This window comes from Saccopteryx bilineata, chromosome 6, assembly GCF_036850765.1.
Source record: "Saccopteryx bilineata isolate mSacBil1 chromosome 6, mSacBil1_pri_phased_curated, whole genome shotgun sequence".
NCBI lineage: Eukaryota > Metazoa > Chordata > Mammalia > Chiroptera > Emballonuridae > Saccopteryx > Saccopteryx bilineata.
In genome coordinates, this window is record NC_089495.1 from 179,713,856 (window position 1) to 179,731,754 (window position 17,899).

The window sequence follows — 17,899 nt, forward strand, 5'->3', positions numbered from 1 at the left end:
GCTCCTCTACCAAGAAATGAGTTAGATGTCAAAAGGCTGTTGATCAGTCCCTTTGTTTTCTTTTTCCTATCAAGTGAGAGGCAGGGAGGCAGAGAGACAGACTCCCGCATGCGCTCCAACCGGGATCCACCCAGCAAGCCTACTAGAAGGCGATGCTCTGCCCATCTGGGCAGAGCCATGGAGCCATACTCAGTGCCTGGGGCCAACTTGCTCATTCGAGCCATGGTTGTGAGAGAAGAAGATAGAGAGAGAGACAGAGAGAGAGAGAGAGACAGAGAGAGAGAGAGGAAGAGAGAGAGAGGGAGAGAGAGAGAGAGACAGGAGAAGGGGTGGAGAAGCAGATGGTCTTCTGTGAGCCCTGACTAGGAATTAAATCTGTGACTTCCACACACCTAGCAGACGCTCTGCCACTAAGCCAACTGGCCAATGCAGTCCCTTTGTTTTCAAGTCCAAGAGACCACGAACAGTATCCCTTAGAGCCGGGCAAACTGAACATGCTTTTGTTTTAACATGGCTTTGTTTACACACATGAGAGCCACTCAGGTGAGGATTCCCAGTGGAGGTACACCTATTTTTTCAAGTACGTCCCGCGTAAGGTCTTCTGAGAAGAGAGACTCAGCAGGTCTAGTTTGCCATAGAGGCACATAAAGGCATAAGCCTACGTTTTGCGGAAGGCACAGTTTTTGAGTCTCCAGAGAAGTACACATGGACAGCTTACAAGGTGCCCAAATACAGTCATAAAACCACATCTCAGTTTGAGTTTTATTGACTTACAGCTCTTTAAACGAGCAGACTTTATGCCCACCTCATTTACGCTTATCATCAAAGAAGAGGCAAAACATAATAAGCAAAACAAAGGCGGAATTATGAGCACCTGAAGGAAATTAATTCCGGGAATGTGTAAGATGCCATCTGGGAAGGGTAAGAACAAAGAAAAGCCACTGTCTATGGAACACTGATGCTGAATTAATAAATAACAAGACAAAGAAGCGGGGTGCATTTTCATGGGGGCTAGAGCGTGGGTGAGGAAGGGGACAGAAGAGACAGCAGTCCCTGGTGGCCTCCAGGGAGGGTTCTGGCACATACATAATTCAGACTAAACATATCTACACCGCAATAATAATTTCTGCAAACATATAGGATTCTCTTAAAATGTAGTTCTCTTTGAATAAATCTGGTCTAATCTCTGGTTGTTTTATTTAACATGCTGCCTGCGTGTTTCACAGCCTAAATTTATCAGCACAGAGCAGGAACCTGATCCCGCTGGCTACCTGGGAGAATAAGGAAAGTACGCGGTGCTGAAGCTGTTGATGGGGAAACAGAGAAAAGAGGTTGACAGTGATCAAATGAAGAAAGGAGGTTAAGAAAGTGTGAGCAAACCAAATCGGACAGGTTGCAGCCAGACCCCTCTCCCTGCTGCAAATATCCACAGAACAGTGAAAATCAAGTATGGAAAACACTTACTCAAGAACATCTACTACGATATTGCTTAGGTTGTAATGTGTTTGATTTGAGGACATGAAACCAATGGTTCTCAAGCTTGGCCGCATACTGGAATAATCTGAAAAGAGTCAATTATATATTGATGCCTGAAAGTCTGAATCCAGGGTGCTGGGGTGAGAAGTAATCATCAGTATTTTCTAAATTCCCCACAGTCATTTTATTTATTTATTTTTTTTTTTTTTAATTTTTCTGAAGTTGGAAACGGGGAGGCAGTCTGATAGACTTCCGCATGCACCCGACCAGGATCCACCTGGCATGCCCACCAGGGGGCGATGCTCTGCACATCTGGGGCATCGCTCTGTGGCAAACCAGAGCCATTCTAGTGCCTGAGGCAGAGGCCACAGAGCCATCCTCAGCACCTGGGCCAACTTTGCTCCAATGGTGCCTTGGCTGCAGGAGGGGAAGAGAGAGACAGAGAGGAAAGAGAGGGGGAGGGGTGGAGAAGCAGATGGGCGCTTCTCTTGTGTGCCCTGGCTGGGAATCGAACCCAGGACTCCTGCATGCCAGGCCAACACTCTACCACTGAGCCAACCGGCCAGGGCGACTCCCTACAGTCATTTTAAATCATAGCTAAAGTTGAGGTCAGCTTAGACTGGTTCTGTCCTAACTTTAATGTATATTAAATTAAAATGGAGATTTTTGATTAACTAGGGTGCGATACAAGAATTTAGCAATTCTAACAAGCCCTCGCTGATTCTTTTTTCTTTTTTTTTTAAGTTTATTTATTGATTTAAGCAAGAGAGGAAGTGAGAGAGAGACAGGAATATTGAGCTGCTCCTGTATGTGCCCTGATCAGAGATCAAACCAGCAACCTCTGTGCTTCAGAATGATGCTCTAACCCAGTGGTCCCCAACCCCCGGGCCACAGACCAGTACTGGTCCGTGGGCCATTTGGTACTGGTCCTCAGAGAAAGAATAAATAACTTACATTATTTCCGTTTTATTTATATTTAAGTCTGAACGATGTTTTATTTTTTTAAAAATGACCAGATTCCCTCTGTTACATTCGTCTAAGACTCACTCTTGATGCTTGTCTCGGTCACGTGATACATTTACCCATCCCACCCTAAAGGCTGGTCCGTGAAAATATTTTCTGACATTAAACTGGTCCGTGGCCCAAAAAAGGTTGGGGACCACTGCTCTAACCAACTGAGCTATCTATCTGGCCAGGGCTCCCCAGCTAATTTTTTACTGCTGGTCCTGGACTGGACTTTAAGTAGCAAGGACCTATTCCTGCACTGACTGGTATGACAGCTACCAGCCTCATGTGGCTGCCGAGTACTTGAAATGTGACTGGTGCCGGGCCTGTGGTGGCGCAGTGGATAAAACACAGACCTGGAAGGCTGAGGTCGCCATTTTGAAATCCCGGGATTGCCTAGTCAGGGTACATATAGGAGTTGATGCTTCCTGCTCCTCCCTTCCTTCTCTTTCTCTGTCTCTCTCTCTCTTTCTCCTCACTAAAATAAATAAATTTTTTTAAAAAAATTAAAGAAAATAAAAAGAAATATGACTGGTGTGACTGAGGAACCAAATTTTTAATTTAATTTCATTGACATTTAAAATCAGATACCTGATTTGATTATTGGAAAACATTTCATTAGACATGGAGCAATTTTGGTATGTGAATACTTTTTCATTTGTGACTTACGAGATCTAAATACAATCTGTATTTATACTTGTATATCTGATGTATCTGTATATCTGATGAAGTGTATCTGATGGAAATTTAGCATCTGAATTGAAATGTGGTAAAAGCAGAAAGTACAGACTTGATTTCAAAGACTTCGTATGAAATAAAGGATATAAAATATCTCATTGGCAATTTTGGTGTACTGGTTGAATGTTGAAATGATAATAATCTAGATATATTGGATTAAATAAAATGTATTATTGAAATAAATTTCATCTGTTTTCTTTTTTTAATGTAGCTATTAGAAAATTTTAAATTACATATGTAGCTAGTTTTACATTTCTTTTGGACATCACTGGTCAAAACCAAAGGCAGTTGAGGTTTTCCTGTTACTGGTTGTCAGTAACGGGTCTGATGCTTGGGTCTGTGACCCAGATCCAGCCAATGAGAACTAAGGGGAAGCTCTTAGAAGCCTTCTGAGAAAGAAATTATCCCTTAATGAAAAGAAAAAACTACATAAGAAAAGGTCCTTTGTCCCTGCCTCCTTTATTCCTCTTTCCTTCCAGCTGCATTTAAATGAAACTAGAAGAGGACAAAAGGCATAGAGCAGGGGTCCCCAAACTTTTTACACAGGGGGCCAGTTCACTGTCCCTCAGACCATTGGAGGGCCGGACTATAAAAAAACTATGAATAAATCTCTATGCACACTGCACACATCTTATTTTAAAGTAAAAAAACGAAACGGGAACAAATACAATATTTAAAATAAAGAACAAGTAAATTTAAATCAACAAACTGACCAGTATTTCAATGGGAACTATGCTCCTCTCACTGACTGACCACTAATGAAAGAGGTGCCCCTTCCGGAAGTGTGGCGGGGGGCCAGATAAATGGCCTCAGGGGGCCGCATGCGGCCTGTGGACCGTAGTTTGGGGACCCCTGGCATAGAGTTTGGGCAGCTATTTTACCACCACGAGGAAACAAGGCCCTTGGTCTTCGCTGAGCCTTTGAGTTGCACATCAAAATAGGACCCCCTTCGATTCTCAATTTCCTTTTATATTAAAAATAAATAAACGTCCTTATGGTTTAAATCAGAGCTTAAATGTTACCGTGCATATGTTTCCTGGGATGTTGTTAAAAATCCAGATCCCTTGTCAGCAAATATAAGGTAGAATCTCAAATTCTAAATTCTAACAAGCACCCGGGTGGTATCTCTGTAGCTGATACAAGGACCATACTTTCATTAGCAAGGACTCAAACCCAAGGTAGATACAGTACTCCAGTATTTGCTGCTGAAAGCATGCTTAGTGAACACAGGAAGCAACACCAACCGCTGCCCATTAACAACAGTTCTGCTTACACACAGGCTGGAATTATAATCATTACTATCTGGGCATCCAGGACATCAGCATTTGTCCCTTTCCCAAAAGATAATAGCTATTAATGGGAGCAAGAAGGCAGAAAGCAAGGGTTTTATGGTTATAAGCGTTTGGAAGATGCTGGGGATAAAAGAAGGTAAGACATCTTTCTCTACTGTTGGGCTTTGCATGCACAGTCACTGCGATAGTAGCACATGCTTTCATTTGGAAAGTATTGTTAATTACACACTTGATTACAAAATACTTCTTTTTCCCCACAGAGAACATTATTGGACTAATAGGTCACGGAAAATATCTTGTGAAATGCTGCATTATTTAGATCATGAGTTAACAGAAAACATCAAAGCCTAGAAACCTTGATGCCCCCCCCCCCAAAATGTAGTTTAGGAGGTATTCAACATATAAGAAGCATAGAGCTTGGGGTGAAGTAATCTACATGCAAATTACTCAGTGTGTAGCACAAATCACATTCCAGCTGTGTGATGATGGATATCCCTCTATTCTTGTGAGTAGAGTTTCCCACCCGTAAGACAGGAAAAGAATGCCTGTCTACATCACAGAACTATGGTGAAGACAATATGTGCTCACATTTTCCAAAATGACACTTCTTGGATGAGGAACAAGTTTATATATATATATATATATATATATGAGTAGAATATATAACTCACATGTAGTTCAAAGATAATACCTGGGAGAAAATTGTGGCTTCCTGAAAACTGTGGGAAACCATTCCCTTTCCTCTGCTCTCAAGTGTGCTTCAGTGAAAAGCCATACATGTTTAGAAGTGCTTCAAAGCCCTAAAGCCCCAAAGCTCAAAGCGCCCAAAGAAGGCTTGTGGCCACCACTTGGCAAGTGCAGGCTAGCTACTCAGCAGCCCTCCCCACAGGTCTTCCATCCCAAAGATGGCCACCACTTTCTAGAGTTTGCAGTTTCAGACATGAGAGGTTTGGATGACCAGAGTTCATGAGGCTTGAAGAAACAGATTGATGGGTTTTTTGTTTTTTTTTAAATGCCAAGACAATAAAGAATTATATATATATTTTTTTTTTCTTTTAATTTTTCTGAAGCTGGAAACAGGGAGAGACAGTCAGACAGACTCCCGCAGGCGCCCGACCGGGATCCACCCGGCACGCCCACCAGGGGCGACGCTCTGCCCACCAGGGGGCATATGCTCTGCCCATCCTGGGCGTCGCCATGTTGCGACCAGAGCCACTCTAGCGCCTGAGGCAGAGGCCACAGAGCCATCCCCAGTGCCCAGGCCATCTTTGCTCCAATGGAGCCTTGGCTGCGGGAGGGGAAGAGAGAGACAGAGAGGAAAGCACGGCGGAGGGGTGGAGAAGCAAATGGGCGCTTCTCCTGTGTGCCCTGGCCGGGAATCGAACCCGGGTCCTCCGCACGCTAGGCCGACGCTCTACCGCTGAGCCAACCGGCCAGGGCAAGAATTATATTTTTAAAGTGAGATAAAGAGAGAGTGGGACAGATAGGAAAGGAGAGAGATGAGAAGCATCAATTCTTTGTTGTGGTTCCTTAGTTGTTCATTGATTGTTTTTTTTTTGTTTGTTTGTTTTTTGTTTTTTTTTTGTATTTTTCCGAAGCTGGAAATGGGGAGGCAGTCAGACAGACTCCCGCATGCACCCGACTGGGATCTACCTGGCATGCCCACAAGGGGGCGATGCTCTGCCCCTCTGGGGCGTTGCTCTGTTGCAACCAGAGCCATTCTAGTGCCTGAGGCAGAGGCCACAGAGCCATCCTCAGCACCCGGGCCAACTTTGCTCCAATGGAGCCTTGGCTGCAGGAGGGGAAGAGAAAGACAGAGAGGAAGGAGAGGGGGAGGAGTGAAGAAGCAGATGAGCACTTCTCCTGTGTGCCCTGGCTGGGAATCGAACCTGGGACTCCTGCACGCCAGGCCGACACTCTACCACTGTGATTGCTTTCTTATATGTGCCTTGACCAAGGGGTTCCAGCAGATCCAGTGACCCCTTGCTCAAGCCAGCAACCTTGGACTCAAGCCAGCGACCTTCGACTTCAATCCAGTGACCTTTGGCCTCAAGCCAGCAACCATGGGATCATGTCTATGATTCCATGCTCAAGTAAGTAACCCAATCCTCAAGCTGGTGAGCCTGTGTTCAAAACTGCAACCTTGGAGTTTCAAACCTGAGTCCTCAGCATCTGATACCAATGCTCTATCTATCCATGCATCACTGCTTGGTTAGGCAACAGTAAAGGATTTTTTAAAAATTTATTGAGGTGACATCAGTTAATAAGATTATATAAGTTTCAGGTGTGCAATTCTATACTGCATCCTCTGTATATTGCACTGTGTGCGTACCACCCAAAGTCTAATCTTATGTCACCATAAATTTGACCCTCTTCAAAAAAAATATGAAATATTTCATGAATCTGTATGTCACCTTTGAGCAAGGGCCATGCTAAGCCTTGTACCACTCCAAGTTTAGTATATGTCCTACTGAAGTGAGCACAAAATGATTCCTTAAATGAAAAAATATTAATTTACATTAAGGAAAAATTATAATAACTCTTAAGTGAACCATATTCTTTGACCAAATTACTGCTGCTTAGAGACAATGATACACATGAAGAAACTGTTTTCTTGTGGCCCCTACTGACGGCAATCTGTTCATTGCGTTTGCTTCTATTTTTGTTTTTTTTAATAATTATGTTGTTGACCTCCCTCCCTTCTTCAGATAAAGCTTTATATAGAATCATTCATTTGCCCAAAAACATACACCTGATTCTTTCAATGTAGCTATATACTGACAACACAAATATGAGGCACACGAATATGAGGTACACATGGTCTTGTTCCTGTCCATAGGCTAAAAGAAAGGTGTGAGAGAAGGCATGTATTTGAGTAATAGCAAGTTGAGATAATGTGTCATTAAAACCTTATGAAAAGTACATAAAACGATTTTTTAGGTTTAAAAAAATTATTGATTTCAGGGAGAAAGAAAAGGATAGAGAGAAAGAAAACACATTGATTTGTTGGTCCACTTATTTATGCATTCATTGGTTGTTTCTTGTATGTTCTCTGATCGGGCTCAAACCCGCAACCTTGGCATATCGGGCTGATGCTGTATCCAAATAAGCTACCCAGCCAGGGCAGTACATGAACCAGTGCTGGTTTAGGGTATGTAGCAGGCAGAATAATAGCTGTCTAAGGCTGCCCACTTCTTAATGCTCAGAATCTGTAAATGCACTGTAACATGGCCAAGAAGAATGAAGGCTGCAGATAACATTAAGATTGCTAATCAGGCCCTGGCCGGTTGGCTCAGCGGTAGAGCGTCGGTCTGGCGTGCGGGGGACCCGGGTTCGATTCCCGGCCAGGGCACATAGGAGAAGCACCCATTTGCTTCTCCACACCCCCTTCTTCCTCTCTGTCTCTCTCTTCCCCTCCCGCAGCCAAGGCTCCATTGGAGCAAGGATGGCCCAGGCGCTGGGGATGGCTCCTTGGCCTCTGCCCCAGGCACTAGAGTGGCTCTGGTCAAGGCAGAGCGACGCCCCGGAGGGGCAGAGCATTGCCCCCTGGTGGGCAGAGCGTCGCCCCTGGTGGGCGTGCCGGGTGGATCCCGGTCGGGCGCATGCGGGAGTCTGTCTGACTGTCTCTCCCCGTTTCCAGCTTCAGAAAAATAGAAAAAAAAAAAAAAAAAAGATTGCTAATCAGTTGATCTTAACATAAAGAGTCTACTCTGGATTATCCAGGGGCACCCAATGTAATCACAAAGTTCCTTCAGTGGTGAAGAAGGAGGTAAAAGAGTAATAAAGAGAAATGGCACTGTGTGCAAGACTCCACGGGACAAGACTGGTTTTGAAGATGGGAGGGAGTCTCAAGCCAAGGAACACAGATGATTCTAGAAGTTGGAAAAGGCAAGAAAACAGATTCTCCTCTGGAGCCTCCAGAAAGAAATGCAGCTCTGCCAATACCTTGATTTTAGCCCCCTGAGACCTGTTTCTGACTTCTGAACTCCAGAACTGTATGACAATACATTCGTGTTGTTATAAACCACTCACTTTGTTGTAATTTTCTCTGCCAGCCATAACAATTTAACATTCGGGGTCAGAGAACACTTTGTGAAGGAACAAGCCTGGAAGTGGGGCCTTGAGGAATTTGAAGACATAGTTGTAACTTCCAATAAATTAAAATATTTATATATATATATATATATATATATATATATATATGTAGTTCTCAGTGTTAAACAGTTCCCTGGGTGAGATTTATTTTTCTATCCAATGAAATGGAAAAACAAAAATAACACAAACTCTTTATATAAGTTTTAGTAAATTAGTCTAACATAAAAGGTCTTTTTATACTCAAATGACATATATGAGATGCCCAAATTAATCACTGAAAAAATATGCACTGCTCTGAAAACTTCAAGTGATTACCACATTTTATTCCTAATATTACATATTATTCTTATATCATGCCCATATCAAGAAACTATTCAAGTTAACATAGTGTACTAAAAGATTTTCAAATTTGTTATTAGTCTCAACCAACTCAGAAAGCTTCAAAGTGGAGAGGATTAAATGGCTTCAAAGACTAAAAAAAATTAAAATGTCAATCATATAAAAACCTGCCAATGTTCAAGTAAACATAACTCTACATAGGTTTTAATCACACACACTCACACATATATATTTACAGAAGCCAACAAAAGGAAGTCTACAGTTGGGAGTGAGCAAGTTTATTCTTGTATTATTATTTATTAATTATTGCATTATTTATTGTTAATCTACTTTTTGTATATAGAATAACACATGTTTTCTGTTTACATGTATATATATACTGCTCACAAAAATTAGGGGATATTTCAAAATAAATATGAAGCAATAGGGAATATTTCAAAATAAGTATGAAGTGATAAAATATCCCCTAATTTTTCTGAGCAGTGTATACATGTATACATATATACACATATACATATATACATACATATAGATAGAGTAATGAATAAAGAATATGTAATATATATATGTAATATAGACAGTTATTTTAGTTAAATACTAAGTACTAGAGCTAATGGCTCATTGATGCAATCAGAAACATTGTTATAATACTGTAGTTCTATGCTGTAAGAACTCTCGTACTGATTCTGCTTGACTATAAAAATAAGTATATTATGCTGCTATAAGCCAGTGCCTTGTACAATGAAGGGTTTTTAATGTCTTTTTAAAGGAATGAATAAAGAAATATTTCTGTATAATTTCTAATGAGAGGAAATACAAGCTGCATTAACAACATGCTTCCCAGTGTATCTCGGCCCCCAGAAATCAGACCCAGTACACCGTGTTTTTTTGTACCCACTCTATTGGGCAGTTTTTTTCAGAAGGCAAGCTGCCCTGAGCCCTTGAGAAGAAGACAGAGGGAACAAGCTCAACAAGTAAACATTGGCCCTGGCCAACTGGCTCAGTGGTAGAGCATCGGCCCACTGTATTGATGTCTCGAGTTCAATTCCCGGTCAGGAAACACAGGAGAAATGACCATCTGCTTCTTCACCCTTCCTCCTTTCTATCTCTCTCCCCCCCTCCTATAGCCATGGCTCGATTGGTTCGAGCAAGTTGACCCCAGAGCTCTGTGGACTCCATCTCAGGTGCTAAAAATAGCTTGGTTGCTGAGCAACAAGCAATGCCACAGATGGGTAGAGCATTGCCTGTAGGAGGCTTGCTGGGTGGATCTTGGCTGGAGCACATGCAAGAGTCTGTCTCTCTGCCTCCCCTCCTCTCACTTAATAGAAAAGAAAAAAACAAGTAAACATCAAAGTTGATTATTCAGAGTACACTATATGCACACAACTCATCAATCCAGTGACATTAAGAAACAATCAAATAAACAACCCAATTCAACTAAGTACCTGTCTGGCAGCATTGCAAACAGAAATGTGTCTGAGTGTGTGTATGTGTGTGTGGGGGGGGTCACAGGCCACAAGCCAGGGCAGCTCTAAAGCTGAGTGAGGCCTCAGTTTCCACAATATGGGAAGAGATAAAGAAGAGTTAATTTCCATTGGACTTTAAGACAGTTGTGTTACTATTCAAAAAAGTTTACGCAGTATCTGTAATATCTTAGGTGCTATAGTACGCATGCCAGAGTTCTAAGATTTCTTGCATACCTCTAACCTCGTAAGTTACTTTGAAATGCTTACTGTCAAGTCAAACTTACAGGATGACAACTGAGCTGCATGGAGACTTGTTTAGAGTTACTTCTAAGGCAAACTTTTCAGTCTCTCTTAACCTGAGGTCTAGAAAATTTGAGAAAAAGAGTTGATGAAATAAGATATGAACAAAGTTATATCTTTTTATACAACCTTATCATAAATATCTAAAGTTTTCTTTAATTATGGGCATAGGCAAAGAACTACAATGTATTAGTAGGATCTGTGATTCTGTCACCAAGAGACATGACAGATATTTTAATGTCATATCACGTTGTTGAAGTATATGGTAATGCTGTGGTCTCATCACTGCTTGGAAAGTATAGGAGTTAATAGCTCCACTACTAGATGCTATTATTTTATGTATTAAAGGTAAGTACATATTGCTGTATATATCACAAGTCATATTACTTTCATAGCTGTAACACTTGGTGAAGCTATGTATTTTATTTTATACATTAATAAGCATTACTCTGCAAAGGATCCTCACAGGCTTCACCACATGACAAAAGAGTCCATGACACAAAAATATTAGACCCCCCTGAGCCAGAACAACTAGTCAACTCACCCAGTTAATGTCACATTCAGTCAAACTGAATGACTGAGATCACACAGGAAACGAGAAGACAGTGAAAAGTATTTTCCCTTTTAATTCATTTATTTCTCATGTAGCAGACAGCAGAGTAAACCAGACCTTCAAATCAACGAGCAGGTGATGAAGGAGCTACAAGGATGAGGGAAGTAATGCTGTCCTCAAGGAGTTCAAAGCCTCACAGGAAAAAGAACTGTAGTTTTGGCTCAGTGTATGGACATCCCGGGTTCGATCTCTGGTCAGGGCAACACAGGAGACGAGAAAGGACCATCTGCTTCTCCCCCCCACCTTCTCTCCCTCTTCCCCGCCTTCCACCTGTGGCCGTGTTGGCTCAAGCATGGCCCCAGGTGCTGAGGATAGCTCCCTTGGAGCACGACAGCCTCCCGAGCTAAAATATAGCTCAATATTTTAGCATCAACCCCAGATGGAGTTGCCCATTGGATCTCGGTCGGGGCACATGCAGGAGTTTGCTTCACTATCTCCTCTCCTCTCACCTAAAAAAGAAAAAAAATACCGGTACACAGACAATGTTATAACAAGGTTATTGATTGTTTTGATTTGTTTTGTTTACAGAGACAGAAAGAGAGTCAGAGCGAAGGACAGACAGGGACAGACAGACAGGAATGGAGAGATGAGAAGCATCAATCATTAGTTTTTCATTGCGCGTTGCAATACCTTAATTGTTCATTGATTGCTTTCTCATACATTCCTTGACTGTGGGCCTTCAGCATACAGAGTAACTCCTTGCTCGAGCCAGCAACCTTGGGTCCAAGCTGATGAGTTTTTGGTCAAACCAGATGAGCCTGCGCTCAAGCTGGCGACCTTGGTGTCTCGAACCTGGGTCTTCTGCATCCCAGTCCGACGCTCTATCCACTGCGCCACCGCTCAGTCAGGCTGATTGAGTGTTTGATTAAAGAACTAACATTTGCAATTGACCATCATTGAATATTGTTAGTTTGGGGCTACTTAAGTTAAGATATGTTTTAGAAAACTAATCTGGTAGAGCAGTTTGTAAAGCAGGCTGGGGGGAGGTTAAGATTATCAAGGAGGTGATTCTAATCATTCCAACAAGAGATACCATGGCCTGGTGGAGTAAGGTGTGAGGGAGAAATGAAAACAGTGACTTACGGCAGAGAGCTATATTATTTTGTGCACATGGCTTCATCTAAAACACTCCCAGAATCTGTCAGCAAGGAAATATTTAGCTAGACTACTTAATATAAAGTATATATCATCATACAATTATTTAAAAGAGTGTTTTCAACAGCTTTGCAATAATATGGGAAGAGGTTTTGTCACGTTAGGTGAAAAAGCACTATACAAAATTATATAAATTATATAAATTTTGTATAGGGTGGGACAAAAGTAGATTTACAGTTGTTGGTATGGAAAAACAATAGAGTAATTAATAAATAAATACAAGAATGAACTGTTTCATGTACTGACAGCTGTAAACCTACTTTTGCCCTACCCTGGATGTGTGGATTATTGCAAAAATGGCTCCAATTCTTTCTCTCCCCCATATCCATATCTGTATTCATTCCCTATATCTCCCTAACAAACTGGGTATTTCAAAAACAATAGAAATGTATTCTTTCTCAGTTCTGAAGGTCAGAAGTCCTAAATCAAGGTGGTGGTATGGCCACATTTCCTGCAGTGGCTCCTAGGAAAATTCTAGTTCTTGTCAATTCCCACTGGCATCGGCTGAGAACACATCAGTCCAGTCCCTCCTCTGTCTTTGCATCACCTCCTCCTCTGCCGTGGGTCTGCAGCTCCTTCAGCCTCCATCTAAGGAAGCATGTGATCCTATCTAGAGCCCACGTGGATAATAACCCAGGATAAATTTCTCATCTCAAAATCCTTAACTTCATCACACCTTTTGTTATATCAGGTCAATATTCATTCATAGGTTCCAGGGATTTGGCATAGATTTCCGAGGCAATTTTTCAGCGGAGCGCAATGCCCTCTGTTATGTGATGCTGTGGCTCCTCCCATCAAGAGGTGGAGTCCACTGCCTTACTCCTTCAATCTGTCCTGACTTCGGGACTTGTTTTGGCCAACAGAAGTAATCTTGTGCCAATTCCTAGCCCAAGCCTCAAAAGACCTTGCCCGCTTCCAGTGACTATCTCTTTTCCTCTGTCTCTAATTATTAATAACAAGAAAATATTTAGCTAGACTAACAATATCATGCAAAAAAAAAAAAACAAACCCAAAAAACCACCTCTACCACTTGATCAGGCCTGGACCGGCTGTCTGGATGATGAGAGGATTATGAATCTATTGCCATCCTCAGCCTTCAGCTGGCAAACTCTCAGAGGGCTGAGGGAGGCTCTCCTTGACCAGACAGCTTCTGGCTAACACATCAACGGATGCGGACATAGGAGCAATTCCAGTTGAGATTAATCAACCCAGTCCAGTTGCTCAGAACTGCCCAGTGCCCCACAGACTCAAGATTAATAATAAATGCTTAATCTCTTAATCCACATAAGCACTGTGGTGCATTTTCTTTATTGAAAGAAAAATAACAAACATGGCCACTTAGTGTCAGAATTCAAGCTCTGCAAGACTGAGTGCATGTTATTTTGCAAATTCAAAAGGGAACTTCACTTAAGGAACAAAATTAAACTTTTCAGCAAAAAGAAAAAAAAAAACAACTCTCCCTAAACACTCCTTCCTTTATTGATCATAAAATGAATATAGTCCTCAGTAGACAGAAAAATCTATTTTTCTAATAGGGACATAAGATTTATCACTTGATGCTTCAATCAAGTGTAGATTGAAATGATGTCATATATATGCCCAATATTACCTGTTTTCATTTCTTGGGGAGTTAAAAAAGATCAGCTGATTTTTATCTCCAAAATTATGTTTTCAATGAAACAATCTCAACTGGATCCATCACTCTGATAAAAACTAGTCGTCATATTAAAATTTTTCCACGGCCAAATCTTTGTCTTTACTAGCAGAACTGAATTAATTTAGAGTTCAAGTTTCTCAAAAAAAATTTTGGAAATGTCATTATGTTCTCTGTGACATTATATGGCATTCTTTTACAGCATTTTAATTGAATTCAATTTGCAATGGGAAATGAAATCTAATTCTCTTTGGGGTTCCTGGAAGATGTGGGAAAGTTCATCTGCGTAAAGAACGAGAAATGATTCATGACTAAGATGCAGTAATATTGCAGAACACCGTCCCTGAGCACTTAACACCAACACCTTAAGATCAGCAGTCACAGACAGGGAAAAGATGTCATTGCTCACAAGGGACAACTCATCTCTTATACATGATAATAAACTGACGATTTAATGCCAGCTTTTGGCTGAAACAACCTCTGAATGCCCAGGATACATAGAGATATTCTGGTCCTTAATAATATAAAGTAATATTTAAAGAGGGCTGATTATGTTCCAGATATTATTCTCACGTTTCACATGAGTAAGCTCAATTAAGCCTCACAAAGACTCATGAGATGTTAATTAATTAATAACAATAATGCCCATTTTAGAGACGAGAGAGCTGAGTCACGAAGGAAGTAGCCTGAGGTTGTTCCTCTAACAAGAGGCACTGCTGGGATCCAAACCCATGCGTCCTGGTTGTAAGGCATCCCTTTAACAACTGCCTTTCCTTCATATCCAAGATTTAAAAACACAACCTTCCAATTAAGTTCAAAAGCAATCAAAGGACTACAATTTTTTTTTTTAAGTTAGGATGCAAAATTGCAAAGTTAAACCATTTTGGAGAAGTCATAAAAAGCCTTGAGAATTAATCTGTCCCAGCCCCCTGCTGGCTAATGCCTCTCTAAACTGCTCCTTCGCAAACACAGGTTGGAAGTCTGGCTGCATTACAAACATGTGGAATTTCCACATACATCTGAGGACTGTTGAGAACACAAAACCACTCAGAGCCCCCACTGAAGTCATTTATTGACAGGAACCTTGTCTCTTCCTACGAGAAGTTTCTTCTCCCTTAATCAGAGCAGCCATGAAGAACAGCTCAGCACCATTCCCTTTAAATAAAATCCTTCAAACTTTTAACCCTACCATTGTCCTCTCCGGGCTCAGCAGGTCAACCTCTTTAACCGTTCTTTTTAGAATTTCTGTCCTGCTAACAATCTTTTTTTTTTTTTTTGTATTTTTTTTTCTGAAGCTGGAAACGGGGAGAGACAGTTAGACAGACTCCCACATGCGACCGACCGGGATCTACCCGGCACGCCCACCAGGGGCAACACTCTGCTCACCAGGGGGCGATGCTCTGCCCACCAGGGGGCGATGCTCTGCCCCTCGGGGGCGTCGCTTTGTTGCGACCAGAGCCACTCTAGCGCCTGGGGCAGAGGCCAAGGAGCCATCCCCAGAGCCCGGGCCATCTTTGCTCCAATGGAGCCTCGGCTGCGGGAGGGGAAGAGAGAGACAGAGAGGAAGGAGAGGGGGAAGGGTGGAGAAGCAGATGGGCGCTTCTCCTGTGTGCCTTGGCCGGGAATCAAACCCGGGACTTCTGTACGCCAGGCCGACGCTCTACCACTGAGGCAACCGGCCAGGGCCTCCTGCTAACAATCTTGATTGTTCTTCTTTGAACCCTCTAACAATATTTCTATATCTACTTTTAGGGTTTGCAGATAAAACACAGGACACCTGGTTAAATTTGGTTTTCAGACCAACAACAAACAGTTTTACTATAAGTATGTCTTATGCAGCAGTACACTCCAAATACTACATAACACATACTTATACCGAGAAATACCTAGTTAATGATCCAAAATTCAAATATGACTGGAGACCTTATAGTTTTATTTGCTACATCTGGCTATTTCCTCTCTTTTAAATCTGTCAGAACCACAATCAGTCTTCTAATTCAGCTGTCTCAAACTGGCGCACTCAACAGAAGCATCTGGAAGGCTGTTAGAACATGGAATCCTAGGTCCCTTCCCCAGAGTTTCTGATTCAGTGGGTCTGCGTTGGTGTTAGCGAATCTGCGTTTCTGACAGGTTGCCAGGTGACGCTGATGCTGCCTGTCTGGGTATCATACTTGGAGAACCCGTACTCTCATCCGCAGATTTAAGTAGAAGGTGGGGAAGGAGCATCTCCACGTCTGTAAAAGCCCTCGCTCACCTGTATAAACCCAGAGGGCAGCAGGAGAATATAGTCTATGCCCACGAGACACTCAAGTCCCCTTTCCTCAACGTGACTAGGAAATCAGAAAATTAAGAAAGTCTAAATTTCCTCAAGAAGGTCCAACCGCTGTTCATATAGGATTAGTTTCCCCAAGATGGGAAAAAATCTCTTTCCGGTTCAAAGGAATTACTGCCCTGGGGCAAGCTTGTCAAGGCACTCATGAACCAGCCATTTGTTTCCATTTGCCCTTAAGAGAATTAATTTGTCCCTTGTCCCTGAGGAGGAACCTAAAAGGGGCTCCACCCAATTTCCCTTCTTCATAGCCGATCTCATCATAATGGCTGCTTCTGTTTTTCTCTCTGACCTCTCTCTAACCTATAGACCTTGGTGAATCTTCCAGACCCCTGAGTCTGAGAAATAACTACCTTGTCTCCCTGGTACAGAATTGGGTACAAGAGCCTGTAGCATATGCCTCTGATCAATAGCCTCTCCAAGTCCTTTTCATTTGTCCTGTCTTTTTGAAGTCTCCTCTCATTCTGACTCTGGGGTTGGCATCGGGACTTGTGGCCCACCGAATGAAGCAGAAGTGCCATGTGTCAGTTCTAAATCTAGACTTTGGAAACCCCGCACGTTTATGATTCTTCTCTTGGAACCTGGCTTGGCTGACATGAATAAACACAGCCTAACCTGATGGACCATGAGAGACCACATGGAATAGAGTTAAAGCACCCAATTGAGGCCAATCAAGATTGGCTAGTCCCCAACTGACCCATTAGCTGACCCAGACACATGATCAAGCCTAAATGACCCTGGCCCCCACCAGTAAAAATGCTTAGCTGGCCTATAAATTTATGACCAAGAATAAATGTTTACTATTATAAGCCGAGGTTCTATGGGACGACTACAGAGCATTATTATGGCCATGGATAGCTGATAAAGTGCATGACATTCTGTTTATGCCTCCACTCAACTCACTGATTTTAACTTTGTCAAGACTTCTCCTTTCCCGGCTCCTACCAAGATCTGCTCTCTAGGGAAGGAGCTATCCTAATATTGGCCTCTCCAGGGTATGCCCTTGGTGTAAAGCCTTCCCCATCCATTGGTGCTCTGGGCATAGTACTTGAATGCATCTGCTGATTCATTGCACAACTACCCAAAAATAGACAATCATATTCAGTGTTGGTCAACACTAATCATAGATCTTTTATTTCCTTCTCTTTTATAGTTGGCCAATTTTGTTTCCCATTCTACTTTTGGCTGGCTGGTTTCTCTTAAGGGGTTTTGAGTGAGTGTGTGTATGTGTGTGTGCATGCACCATTACTGTTTTGCTATTATATGAATAAAAGAATGACTGACAGACTGATTCACTAATCCCTGCTTCTCCAATAAGAAATGCAGCCTGACCAGGTGGTGGCACAGTGGACAGAGTGTCGGACTGGGATGCAGAGGACACAGGTTCGAGACCCCGAGGTCACCAGGTTGAGCATGGGCTTATCTGGTTTGAGCAAA

The 17,899-nt window shown here is 42.3% G+C and overlaps 1 protein-coding gene and 1 non-coding gene across 7 annotated transcripts in view; both read right to left on the minus strand.

The window, feature by feature from the left end:
- PLCB4 (phospholipase C beta 4) overlaps positions 1-17,899 on the minus strand; it is a 387,833-nt gene that overhangs the window by 190,133 nt on the left and 179,801 nt on the right. The gene's annotated exons all lie outside the window — the stretch shown is intronic.
- On the minus strand, positions 6,891-6,994 carry LOC136309770 (U6 spliceosomal RNA). Its single transcript, XR_010726416.1, has one exon. It is a non-coding gene; the product is annotated as a U6 spliceosomal RNA (small nuclear RNA).